The sequence below is a fragment of the Pteropus alecto genome, unplaced genomic scaffold (genome assembly GCF_000325575.1).
Source record: "Pteropus alecto unplaced genomic scaffold, ASM32557v1 scaffold61, whole genome shotgun sequence".
Classification (NCBI taxonomy): Eukaryota; Metazoa; Chordata; class Mammalia; order Chiroptera; family Pteropodidae; genus Pteropus; species Pteropus alecto.
Window position 1 is genome coordinate 23,695,971 of NW_006434835.1, and position 11,623 is coordinate 23,707,593.

Consider the following 11,623-nt stretch of genomic DNA (forward strand, 5'->3'; position numbering starts at 1 on the left):
GCTTCCCACAAGGGTAGGTCAAGGAGAGGGAACAAGCAGTTGGGTTGGAGTGTACACCACAACTATTCCTTCTCGGGCTGAATCCAGTCCACTGTATCACAGAAATGTCTCCAGTGGGAAGACTCCGAGTTTATTCCGCAGTGTGGCAAATGTTCAGGGTAATTACACAGGATACCTGTCTATATGCAGGACAGGGTCAACGTCTGTGGCAAAGACAGCTGCTGGTTTGCAGGCTGTGTGCTAACTCCACTTTGGCTAACAACCGTCAAAGCCATATTCAAAACACCATGCGCTTAAGGGATGAGGCACTAAAGGTCCACTTTTACAGGCCCCAGTCAAAACAAAGTCCACTTCTTTATGGTGTCCCCACAGGCAGTCTGTTTCAGAACCCTGATGTCAGCTTTTTGGATTGGGATTTTGGAAAAAAACACCAAGCTTGCTCTTTCCTGGATATCGAATTAAAGGTGTGCCTCTCTTTTCACTGAAACCCCCGGGGGCGGGGTTGGGGGGGCGGCGGGGGAGCCTGAAGGGAAACTACCTTGTCATCAATAACAAAAGAACCACACATACACCAAAACAAAAACAACCATTCAGTTGAAAAGAGATTTGGTCATCAACAGGCTTTCTTTCTGTCAGCCCCTCTTGTCCTTTTGGAATAATTAATTCAGCTCCCGCTGCAGGATCTATAAAACCCTGTACCGAGGCTACTTTCTTTACTTGGTTTCCAGAAGTGAGAACTCCCAGCAACCAGAAATACCAAGGCCAGTGGAAGCTCATTTGTTTTTTTTTTTTAATTTGAGTCTCAGGTTATAGACCAAATAGCAGAGCTTATTTGATGCTGGATACCTAATTTCCTCAAGTGCTTCCGAGGCAAACATCACAGCAGAGGATATAAATGGAAGTATGCGTAGAAAATGAGACACCTGGACCTGGGGGGTCAGCAGGTGGACCAAGAGCACGTAAATCTCCTCAGAGTCATTTAGATGGGCAGGTCTCAGGTGATAAATCTGAGAAGGTACCTCGCAGAGCAGCAGGATGACTTTCCTGTCTCCTCATCTGCTCTCTGTCTCCATGGCCCAAAGGGAAGTGGTGATTTGATAATCGTGGTAAGAGTCTGATACGTGGCAAAAGTTGTTTTGTTTCTGTTTCATGTATATGAACAAGTAGTCTTGATTGAGTGGCCACATGCATTTCCTGAGACAGTCCTAATTTCTAATATTTTATTTTTTCTGCCTTAGCAGAACCAAGCTCACCAGAACCATGCTCCCTCAGTTTTTGGTCCTGTAAACATGGCTGCACAAGTATCTGTATATTTTACAGGAAGAGCAAAGGAGTAGGAGAGAAGGGAGAGATAAGCATGGAGCACCTACTTTGTGACAGGTAACATGCCAGGAATTTTCATGGTTAGCATAACAGTGGAAGGCATTATTGCTCTAATTACATAAATGAGGAAACTAACTCAAAGAAGAGCAGAAATTTGCCCAAGGTACTTGACTGTGAAGTGATAAAACCAAGCCTCAAATCTAAGTCTCTCTAACTCCAAGCTCCATTGCTTTTCTACCATTGTATAAATTACTGATTCTGCTCTCAAGAAACTCAATTATTCTTAAGGAGATAAGATTTATAATCATGAAAACTCTAGATAATAAAGTTGGGAAATGTTGTGTAACATTATGACAAATGATCCATCCTATTAATCAAATAATTTAATCATCTGGTGCAAAACGTGGTCCACCCAAGCTTTATTCCCAGTGGATTAAACTTCCTTTCTTCATTATTTCTTGAGGAGAATCCCAAATGCAGTGGGGACTGGAGTGCCTTTCAGCTCATCTGGGGGCTGAAATTCAATGCAGTCCAGACCCTCCAGTCCAGACCCTCCAGTCAAGACCCTGGCTCTGCTCAGGGGGCCCAGCATCTGTTAACGTCATGCTACTTGCTCGATGATGGCACAATGTTGCAGAGATGGAGAGAGTGCCAAGTGTTGCCCACTGACAGGTAACAAGAGCCATGATGCTTTACAATTACCGTCAAGTACTGTCAAGTATCTTCTATAAACTTTCACTAGGTAGGTACCTGCTACATACAAAGCACAATATTGAAACCCGCTGGGGCTACAGGGAGACATAAGACCCAGCCTGCGTTCTCCAGGGGCTTATAATAGAAACACGATTACATATAAAAAAATGCCAGATGATAGATACACATGCTATGCTCTGATAGTTCCAGGGAGGAGCGATATCACTATATCTAATGGGGAGATCTACAGAGGAAGCATTTGACATAGGCCTTGAAGTATGTGTAGGAGTCTAACAGACAGGGGTGGGAAGGGAAAAACAGGAGCAAATCCTCAAAGGAGGAGACTATTTTCTGTCTAAATAGCAGTGAGTCATCCAGCTTGTCTGGCTTTTAGAATATATGAGAGGGAGTAGTAGGAATAAGACTTATTTTGGGGGGCTTGTACTTCACCTTGAACTTCAGTCGATGAAAGATTCATCACTCTGGCTTGTCCTCCTGAACAGGACCAAACTCCCCCAGGCATCAGGGAGCACTGGCCCAGCTGTTCCCCTGTGTGTGTGCATGTGAAGACCACTGACACGGGGCTGGCGGAGGTGGTTTCCTCACTCAAAAATGGCCTAGTTTGTGAGAACTTGCCTCATCGGCCTGGGAACCTTCTGATGTCCTACTTTCTGTATCCTGAAGCTCTGATCCCCTGGACAAAAGGTTAGGTCAGCTCTGCTTGCAGCCAGTGGACATTGAGGAGACCACCTCTTGCAGGGGTCCTTCTCCTCTGAGGTACCCAGCACTCCTCGGGTGGGCAGCCAGTGTCACTTGACATCTGGTTCCAGGCAATGACTGCCTATCTATTACACTGAGATGTTTGCCCTTGGAATGTGGTTTGAGTGTCACTCTGAGGTTTAAAACAAAACAAAACAAATTCTGCCTCACTGCATCTTAAATTGCTGATTTCTGAGGAAGTGTCTTTTAAAAACACACCAAGCACAATCACCCACGGGCCCAATACCGACTTTTATAAAGCTTTTCTCTCATTTCCTTGCCTCGCAAAAACATCTGGTTCTAAACTTGGCCTCAACTTATCAGCTATGATGCCTCTACATGTCAAAACTGATTGGAGAGTTATTAGAAATGTAGATACCAAGGCCCACCCCAGTCCTAGTGAATCATAACCCCCGATCTGAGAGATAAGCCTGTGGGTTTTAATTTTTATAAGTCTCCCTCAAGTGACTATTATCCATAGCCAGAGTGAAAAACCACCACCTCACACCGATGCCTTATAACTTTTTGCATTCACATTCCCAATTTTTTGCATCCTAGAATTTCAGGAGTTAGGAGGGGTCTTGGAGATGAGCTAGTGCAGCACTTTCTAAACTCATGGTGGCACATAGTTGGCAGTGTTTCTTTAGTGTGTATGACTGGGAACTGACTTCTCTTGGAGCGCAGATTAGCATCTCACTGCCTGAGGAACACAGCAGAGGAAGTGATCTGTCCATTGACACATGGCTCTGGATCTCCTGCCTCACCTTCCTCTATGCATGCTGCTCCTGGACGACCCCTACCGTCCTCTGGCTTGGGGTGAGGATGGTGTGTGCAAACAGATGGGACAATCGTGGGAGAACCATGTTCTAGAAGTGTGTGAGGTGATGGATGAAGTGGGCTGAGATGACTTGGCCTTTTTCTGAACAATGGTTTTGAGACCATGGCTACCACTGAAATCACAGAGCATCTTAGAATCACTGAAGAATGGAGATCTTTCCCCCCTACCCACCCCCCGCTGCTCCACCCCAAGAAATTCCAGTTCTTTGGACTTGGAAACTAAAAATCTTCTACTTTCACTCCAGCTTGAGCACAGTTTCCCTGTTGGATTCTGGGTAGCCTAGAGCACAGGAGCCAACTTCCAACCCCAGGGGCTGTCTGCGCTGAGTTCCTGCCAATGGTCAGTCAGGGGCGGATGCTCATCGTGGATGGGAAGGTGAGCAGCTAGAGCATAAAAGAGCAGAGTGAGAAGAAAGAGGGATCCGGGAGAGGAGTGGACAGAATGAGGCTGTTTTGGTCACCCTCTGGCTCAGAGTTCTGGCTAAGCATGCTCACCTGGCAGCTGATACTCCAAGTGACATCAATAAAATGGACCCTCATCTAATGATGCAAGGACTACAGAGCTATCTGCTTTACACCTTCAGAAAATCTGGCTCAGTTCCTTGTTCATACAAATTGTTCAGGTATTGTACATATAATGATGGGATAACGATTGACTAAAAGTGACACCACAGGGGACCTCTCCAACTTTAAAAGAAAATTGCTATTATGCATGCTCTCCTGGAGAAATTGCCCTCTCTTCTAGAAGGCAAACCTTGCTGGCTACTTGGGACTGCCTGCTGACTCCCATTTCTCCTCAGTCCATCAGTCAGAGGGAGAGCTGTCCCTGGACACCCCTCCCCCACCCCAACATACACACACTTAATCCTTCAGATCCTTGCCCAGAGGCCTCCAGGAGCCCAGACCAGGTCCTGGGTTCCCAGGTCCAAAATTGTTGTAGCAAGAAAAGCCATTCTAACCTGGAACTTTTAATGGCAAATAAATGAAGTGATCCAGGCTCCAAATAGTCCAGGTCATATAGGGCTGTGAATATCACAATGGGTGATTGTTTTAAAGTGTTTTAATGAGTCTCAAAACATCCTACATAATATCAGCCTCCACTTCAGTCCTCCTGAAAGGCTCCAGTAAATAACATGAGTTGACAGGAATAAAACAGCTTGCTCAGGAGTAATTGAGTGGAATTAGAATGAACAGACAAGAAAGAAAAATTGGTGCTTGGGTCACAAGGAACTTTTTGTTAGGAACGCTCTGGGGGATTTGGTGGGATGTGGTCTCGCTGACTAATCACCAGTATAGAAAGTTTACAGTCTCTCCACCATGCCAACATCTTTAATAACTTGAAAAGCACAAGAGGTGGCTGTTAATTTCAAAGGCAGTTATATGAAGCTTTTATTGAGTGTGGTGCAGAGTATATAGTTAGTAGCCTGTGAGATAATGAACCCTTTAAATAGGGTTTTCAAAAACCAGTTTTATTTTTGCTTGAGCCAAAAGAACAGTGGTTTTCTTCTGTTATTTTAAGAGAGAAAAGTGTATATGAATAGGAACTCTCCGTCATGTACAAGACAGGGTGTTTTCTCCACTGAGGGCGTCCGTTATGCTAGAGAGCCGTGAATGTGCAGATTGACTTAGCTTTGATATTGTCATGACACACACTGCTTTGCCAGAAAGAGAGCAGACTGCGAAGTCTCCAAATGTCTCAGTGTGTACAAACCAGAGATCAGACCAGTAGATTTAAAGAGGAAAAGAAATCAAGAAAAGAGCAGGACTTCACAGGCTTCCCAGAGAGCCCTGGAGTAGAGACCACAGGTGAGGAGCCACGTGGCACACGTGGTCTTCTTAATCTAGAACCATTTACGATGGCTTTCTCTACCTCTACAGAATGAGGTTGTTTTGCTACATGTTACATGTTAGGAATGGATGAAGTGTGCAGTTGATGGGCATGAAATCTCTGAGCCATGATGACAGGGAGATGAGACCTCCCTTCACCCCCTAGGCAGCCATCTGTAGTTTCGACCCATGAAGTACCTTGTGCTTTTATCATTCCCCTTTCTTCTCTCTTTCTCTCCCTCTCTCCCTCCCTCGGCTCTTTCTCTTCCTCTTCCTCCTGCTCCTCCTCCTTCTCTCTCTCTCTTTCTCCCTCCCTACCATCTTACCCTTAATTGTCCCTTTATGTGTAAGTATGTAAAGGGGTTGAGAAAGAAAGTTTATCTAGCCCACTTTGGAAGCCATTCATTGTCCTCGTCCTATCCTTCTTGTATTCAAAGAGTTATTATACACTGTGCCAAAAACAGGGCATACGAATGTGAGGTGGGCAGACACGGCTCTCCCTCCATTCCCAACATACAGGCCAGCCCCACCTGGCCCAGCCTGCAGTGGTCAGGAACAGTGCTGGCTGACCGGGCAGATGCTAGCCCAGCTGGAGGAGCAGATCTGTTCCTGGCCTTTGCTGTCTTCATTCTTCATTCCACAGTGAGTCTGTTGTGACTCATGACAATGACTTTGGCCATGGCGTCCATGGTCTAAGGCTCAATGGGACCAGACCCTACTGACCAAGGACTAAACAAACAAAACAAACAAACAAACAAACAAAAAACAAGACAGAAAAACAGGCTTTTTCTGAGCCAGTCCTGTGGAGCAAAGGAAATGTAAACAAAGAGATTAGTTAAAGGAAAATGAATTATTTCCTGCCTCAGCACTGGCAACAGGCACAGTCTCTCGTTACTTAATTCAGTCCTGTTGTTAGCAACATACGTTCTGGCTTCACTGATTTTTTTTTTTTTTAAGACATACTTTTGCCTTTCACATGATGTAGAGAATTTAGCCATTTCCAGGGGCTTATTTTGCAATATGCATCAAGTTTACTTCTTCCTGAGCTCTAAGTGCCTGATAGTTCAGGGAAACCCCTTCTAGAAGCTTTTGGGATCTGGTGAGCTTTGAAGGAAAGCTCACAACCTCACTAATCTCCAGCAGCTTGAGAACGTGCTGCGCGCTGCATCCCTGGGAGTCTGGAATGCTTAGGAAGGTGGTTTGCAGCCCACATTACATTGGAGCTACTCGCAGATTCTTGCTGGTCTAAGATGTCCGAAGGACCCAGAGAGTAGCCTTGGTTTAGGTCAAGAGGGAACTGCTTTGCCTAAAGCTGCCAGGAAGCAAAATATTCTCTGGAAGTCAAATTTACTTTCTTCTAGGTCTTAATAAAGAAAAGGATATTTTAATGCACTTTTGAACTTTTTATACCCTGATTTTTAGTGCTGCTCAGTCCTAACAGAGTCTTAGAAGCATCTGGGAATGTCTTTGAATACAGATTGCTGTTCTGCACATCCCATCTCGACCCCAAGAAGTATCTTGAGTGGGGCCCAGAAATCTGGATTTTTAACAAACTCCCTAAGTGACCTTTATGCAACCAGCCCAGTGCCACTATACATGAAGTAATGGTGGATGCTGTCACTCAGGGGCTGCCTATGAGGTGGGTGCACTGGAAGAGCTAAGATTGGGACATTTGGGGAAAGCTCTTTCTTTCTTAGGAAAGGTGATCTTGCGGGGGTTGGTACAATAGGAGAGGGAAGGCTGAAACACCAGAAGCTCCTGAGTCAGAGCCAAATACTGCCTTCTCGAGGAGACCAGCTTGCTGCCTGGCCTTCCTGGGTAGTTTGGTCGGCTCTCTCCTAGCAGCCCCAGAGATGTGGTCAGAGGGAAGAGGAGTGTAGGAAATGCCACTGTGTGACAAATGCCACTGCTGGAGAAAGCTGGTAGGATTTCCTGGAGAAGCTCTGAATAGAGGGGCTGGGGGCAAGAGGTGGGTATTTCTGAAGTCAGCCTCAGGCTCCACAAAGTCGTCTATCTTCCTTTGCTCTCACTTCAGACCCACCTCACTTGTCAAAATGACTTCTGCCAGGTGTGCAAGTGCTTGTTGCCCGAGGTTCTTTGGGCTCAACAAGCATGGCTGTGAACAAGCCTGTGCTGAGCTGTCCCTCTGGACTGGAACGAACCCCCAAGAAAGTGTGGGGCATGTCTGATCATTCTGGAGTCTCTGTAATATAATATCCCCTAGAAGCATTTGTCTACAGCTCTTCTGGACAAAGGACTCTTGCTTCCCAATGTAGAGTTCACTGTAAGTTAGTGTCCAATGTTTGCTCTTTTTAATAGCAAAACCATTAAATAAACATTTGGAGCTTCTCTTCTGACCAACATGGGCCCTGGATATCTGAAGGAGAAGGTCACCTGTGCCTCACCTCCTGGGTGGGGTAGAGTCATGGCTGAGATCTACTTTGGCCTCTGGGAAGATGGCTTTGCACCACTAGGCACCTGGGCAGCTGGGGACAATGCCGTGCCAGTCGATCGACAATTATTTACTGAGTCCCTGTCATTGCCAGGCATTCTTCCGGTCTGTTGTCTTGCGAGTTAGTTTTTGGAAAAGTCGAGAACACATGGGCTGTATTGTAGCCTTATGACTGACTGTGATACCACCCAAACCCCCCTTTCCATCCCTGACACTTATCGGACTCTGCATAGTGAGTCCGGTTATAACATTTTCTGGAGGACTCAGAAGACGCCCAGTTTAACACATCCCCCCTCCAGCCCCAGCTTCCAGAAGTTCTATCTTTGAGGTGGACTGAACAGTGTGTCATCAGGAGGCTGGGGCACCGCTGATCTTATCTCGTGATGTAGTGAGTATGACAAGTAAATTCCAGTGGATGAAGTCTGGATACGTGGGAGCCTGTTTTCTTCTGAACCTAAGTGACATTTGCGGAGATCACTTAGTCAGAAGGAACATCCCGTCAGACAACCAATCCGGGAGCTCCGAGAGTCAGGGAGGCACTCATCACTCGCTCTTTATGTCCTCAACACATCCCAGGCCTCGAATGGAGAGATGCAGAGGCTGCTTGCACTTAGCCAGGGTTTCGGAGAAAATGCTTCTTCCTCCATCATCCTCATAAGAGGGCCCTGCCTCACTCTATGCAGGAGCACTGGAGAAAGTGTCCAGAGCAAAGAGCCTCTTCTTGCTCCCTTGATTTTGATTTCTCCTTTCTGAGTATTCAGACTGGAGTGGGTGGTGGGTGGCTCAAACCACTTCTGTTACTCTCTCGGTCTGAGTTGGAAGGAAGTAGACTCTGTTGCTTTGGGGGAAGCAAAGCTGGAATTTCATCATTCATTTATTCATTCATTCACTCACCAAATTTTTACTGAGCTGCTACTGGATTCCAGGCAGTCCCTTTGGAACCCATCTGGTGGCCTTCTGATACTGATGCTGAATACCCACTGTGGGGAAGGTTCTATCAAGATGAGGCCAGACAGGCCTGGCGAGGCCCTGGGCCTCAGGTGGCAGGGGAAATGTGTAGGAAGACAGTACTCAGTGCAATGGGGCCTGGGGAAAAGTTAACACCACGAAGCTCCCAGGGTCTGTGATCATAGCCACTGGGAGAGCTAGTCTGCAAGCCCCTCTCCACTGAACTGCTGTCCCACATGTGCAGCCCCACCCGAGGGTCCAGCCGGCCCAACTGTGAAGGGCTTGTACAGCTCAGAACAGACATTCTTCCTGGCAGGGCAGCCTAGAAACATCTACATGCTTAGACTGTTGTCTGTGGAAGTCCCAAGTTTTCCTTCCCATAGCTAGGAGGGCGAGCCCAGAGACAGAAGCCCATGCTCTGGAGAGCCTCCCCTCTGGGAGATGTTGCCAAAGGACCCATGTTGTTCCCGCTCCTGTCTCCGCCACACAGTGAGGAACGGTGCCCTCGCTGGCCTGAGGAGCAGCATACTGGTCTATCCCCCGTTAAAGGAAGACAAGACTAATGAGGATTGCCTCTTCTCATTTCATAGATCCTCATGGACAAAGTTTTCTATCTTTTTGTTTTTTAAATCACAGTGGGCTCAAACCGTTAAATTATCTAATACTCAACAGTCTGGTAGCAGAGAGCTGAAGTGAAAAGACCCTGAGCTGATTATGACATTTGAGTGATAAAGCACTCCGAACAGAAAAGGATGCAAGAAAAGCAGCTGAAAGTCTATCTCCATGGCCACGTGGCTTTGATCTCTGAGAAAGTGGCTATTAGTGTAGACAGCAGTTCATAGATCTTGATTAGTCCATTCAAACCAGTGACTGTGATTTCCCTGAAGATAGAAGCACAACAAAGTCAGTAAGTGTTGAACTGAGCTTTAAATAACTGTCTTTTCAGAGAAAACCCTGTTGCTTAAGGGGAAGATTGCTGTGCCAGCCTAAGGACAAATGTTTACAAACACTGTACTCTCAAGTCCAGGGGAGAACCATGTTCAAGGCATCAACAGACAACGAATGACCTAGTCTTAAATAAGATCCCTTTCATAGGCAGCAGTATATCAATACAAATAAGATAAATATATCCTGGACTGAGAAGATGCCCTTATTCTGCCCCCAAAATGCCACCAGCAGAGGCAGCTACCTCCTACACTGGAGCCTCTGGTTTCCACGGTGGTTGTGTCAATTTGGTGGGAGTTCAAACCCTTATACCAACCCCTTTATTCAAATCCCTGGGTACTTGTCTTATATTTCTAGGCAGGCAGTGACATTTGGCCATGGTTTTAACTGGCACCTTTTGTCCGGTAAATATAAATGCAGCACCAGTAAAGCATTAGTCCACAGAACTCGTGTCAAGGCTAGCAGGCCCCATTCCCAGTGTGACAGGGAACAAGAGTGACCACAGGTCCCAGTGACAGTCTCAATTTTCCTGAGAAAATTGGTCTTGGTTTAGGACTATTATTGTAGAATCCTATTCAGTTTGCATTCACTGCTCTCCAACCTTACCGTACAGATTGAAGGATGCATTATGGAGCCACTCTAAAAGAGATCACTTCCCCAGTCCCAGGCATTATTTGAAGGCATTGATGTGCACAGGTCCTTTTGTTTTGGATGAAGGCAGAGTCTGTGCTTAGATGGGGGTTGTCGAGTCTAGAGAAAAGCAAAGGAAAGTCTGGGGTCTTCTGCTCCCAGAGGCACCTCAAACTGAGCCCTAGGATGGGTGACTCAGAGGCTGAAGGGGATTCCATCAATATGGGATCTTATGCAATTTGTAGGAGAAGGGCAGTCTTAGCATTTTTGTGCTGAACACAGAGGCAGCATCTGACAGGACCTGGGAGATACAGCAGCCCAGGGGTGAGGAAGCGGGTTCCATCACAGGGTTGGGCCAGAGGATGCACACACTTGTTCCTGAGCACACTCAGGGTTCCCAGCAGTCCCCGAGGAGGCTCTGAGAGCAGTGCCAGGGGCCTGCAATTATTCAGGTAAGGCCAAGAACCATTGAAAGGTAGGCATTCATGTTACCATGCTTCAGTTATAATAACAAACTGAGAGGCCCTAGAACATTGCCTTACAAGAAGTATAAGTACTTGGTCAGACCTAATTCAAATGCTATGGTTATCTTCCAGCCCAGAGTCTAACTTCCTTCTGGACAGCTAGTAGCTAGTTATAGGCCTTCTCTTTCTAGAACCTTCCTTTGGGATATTTCTCTCCCCTACCAGAGCAGAGAATTCATCTTTGCCTCCCTCAAAACCTAACCATACTCTGTCTAGGGGATGCTCAAGCAATATTGGTTAAATTAATGAATGAATAGTAATGAAATACAGTGTGCCTAATTCTGCAGTTCGGCAGCAGCTAGCAAAGCTTAAAGGCTAACTTATCAAGAAAATGGGCCAATGCATAAAACATTCTGGCCCTTTGTATACACACCCTCACCCTGCTCTCATATAGTCCAGGAAATACTGGTGATCTTTCTTTTCTCTTTACGTACATTGTTAATTGGACCCTAAAAAAGAAAATTCCCTTTTAAGCATCATTTTTTTCTGAGGTAGAATCACTTTATCACATAATGAAGATATAAGAAGATAAGATGCCCAAGTGTTTAACTTACTGGAAAAGCTTTAGACTTGTGCTGAAGGATTGGTTTAGAGGCAAGTCAGCATCCTCCTTCTGGAGACCCCTTGGACCAGAGAGCAAGGAGTGCTGGTCCTTGGCTGCCATGTTGGGTATGCACAGCCTCCA

General features: G+C 46.2%; 1 long non-coding RNA gene across 1 annotated transcript; it reads right to left on the bottom strand.

Moving 5' to 3' along the window:
* Positions 1-8,761: 8,761 nt before the first annotated feature.
* On the bottom strand, positions 8,762-11,623 carry LOC112478500. The gene is made up of 3 exons (XR_003045874.1): positions 11,493-11,623; positions 10,391-10,534; positions 8,762-9,720 (listed from the first exon to the last, which is right to left on the bottom strand). It is a non-coding gene; the product is annotated as an uncharacterized LOC112478500 (long non-coding RNA).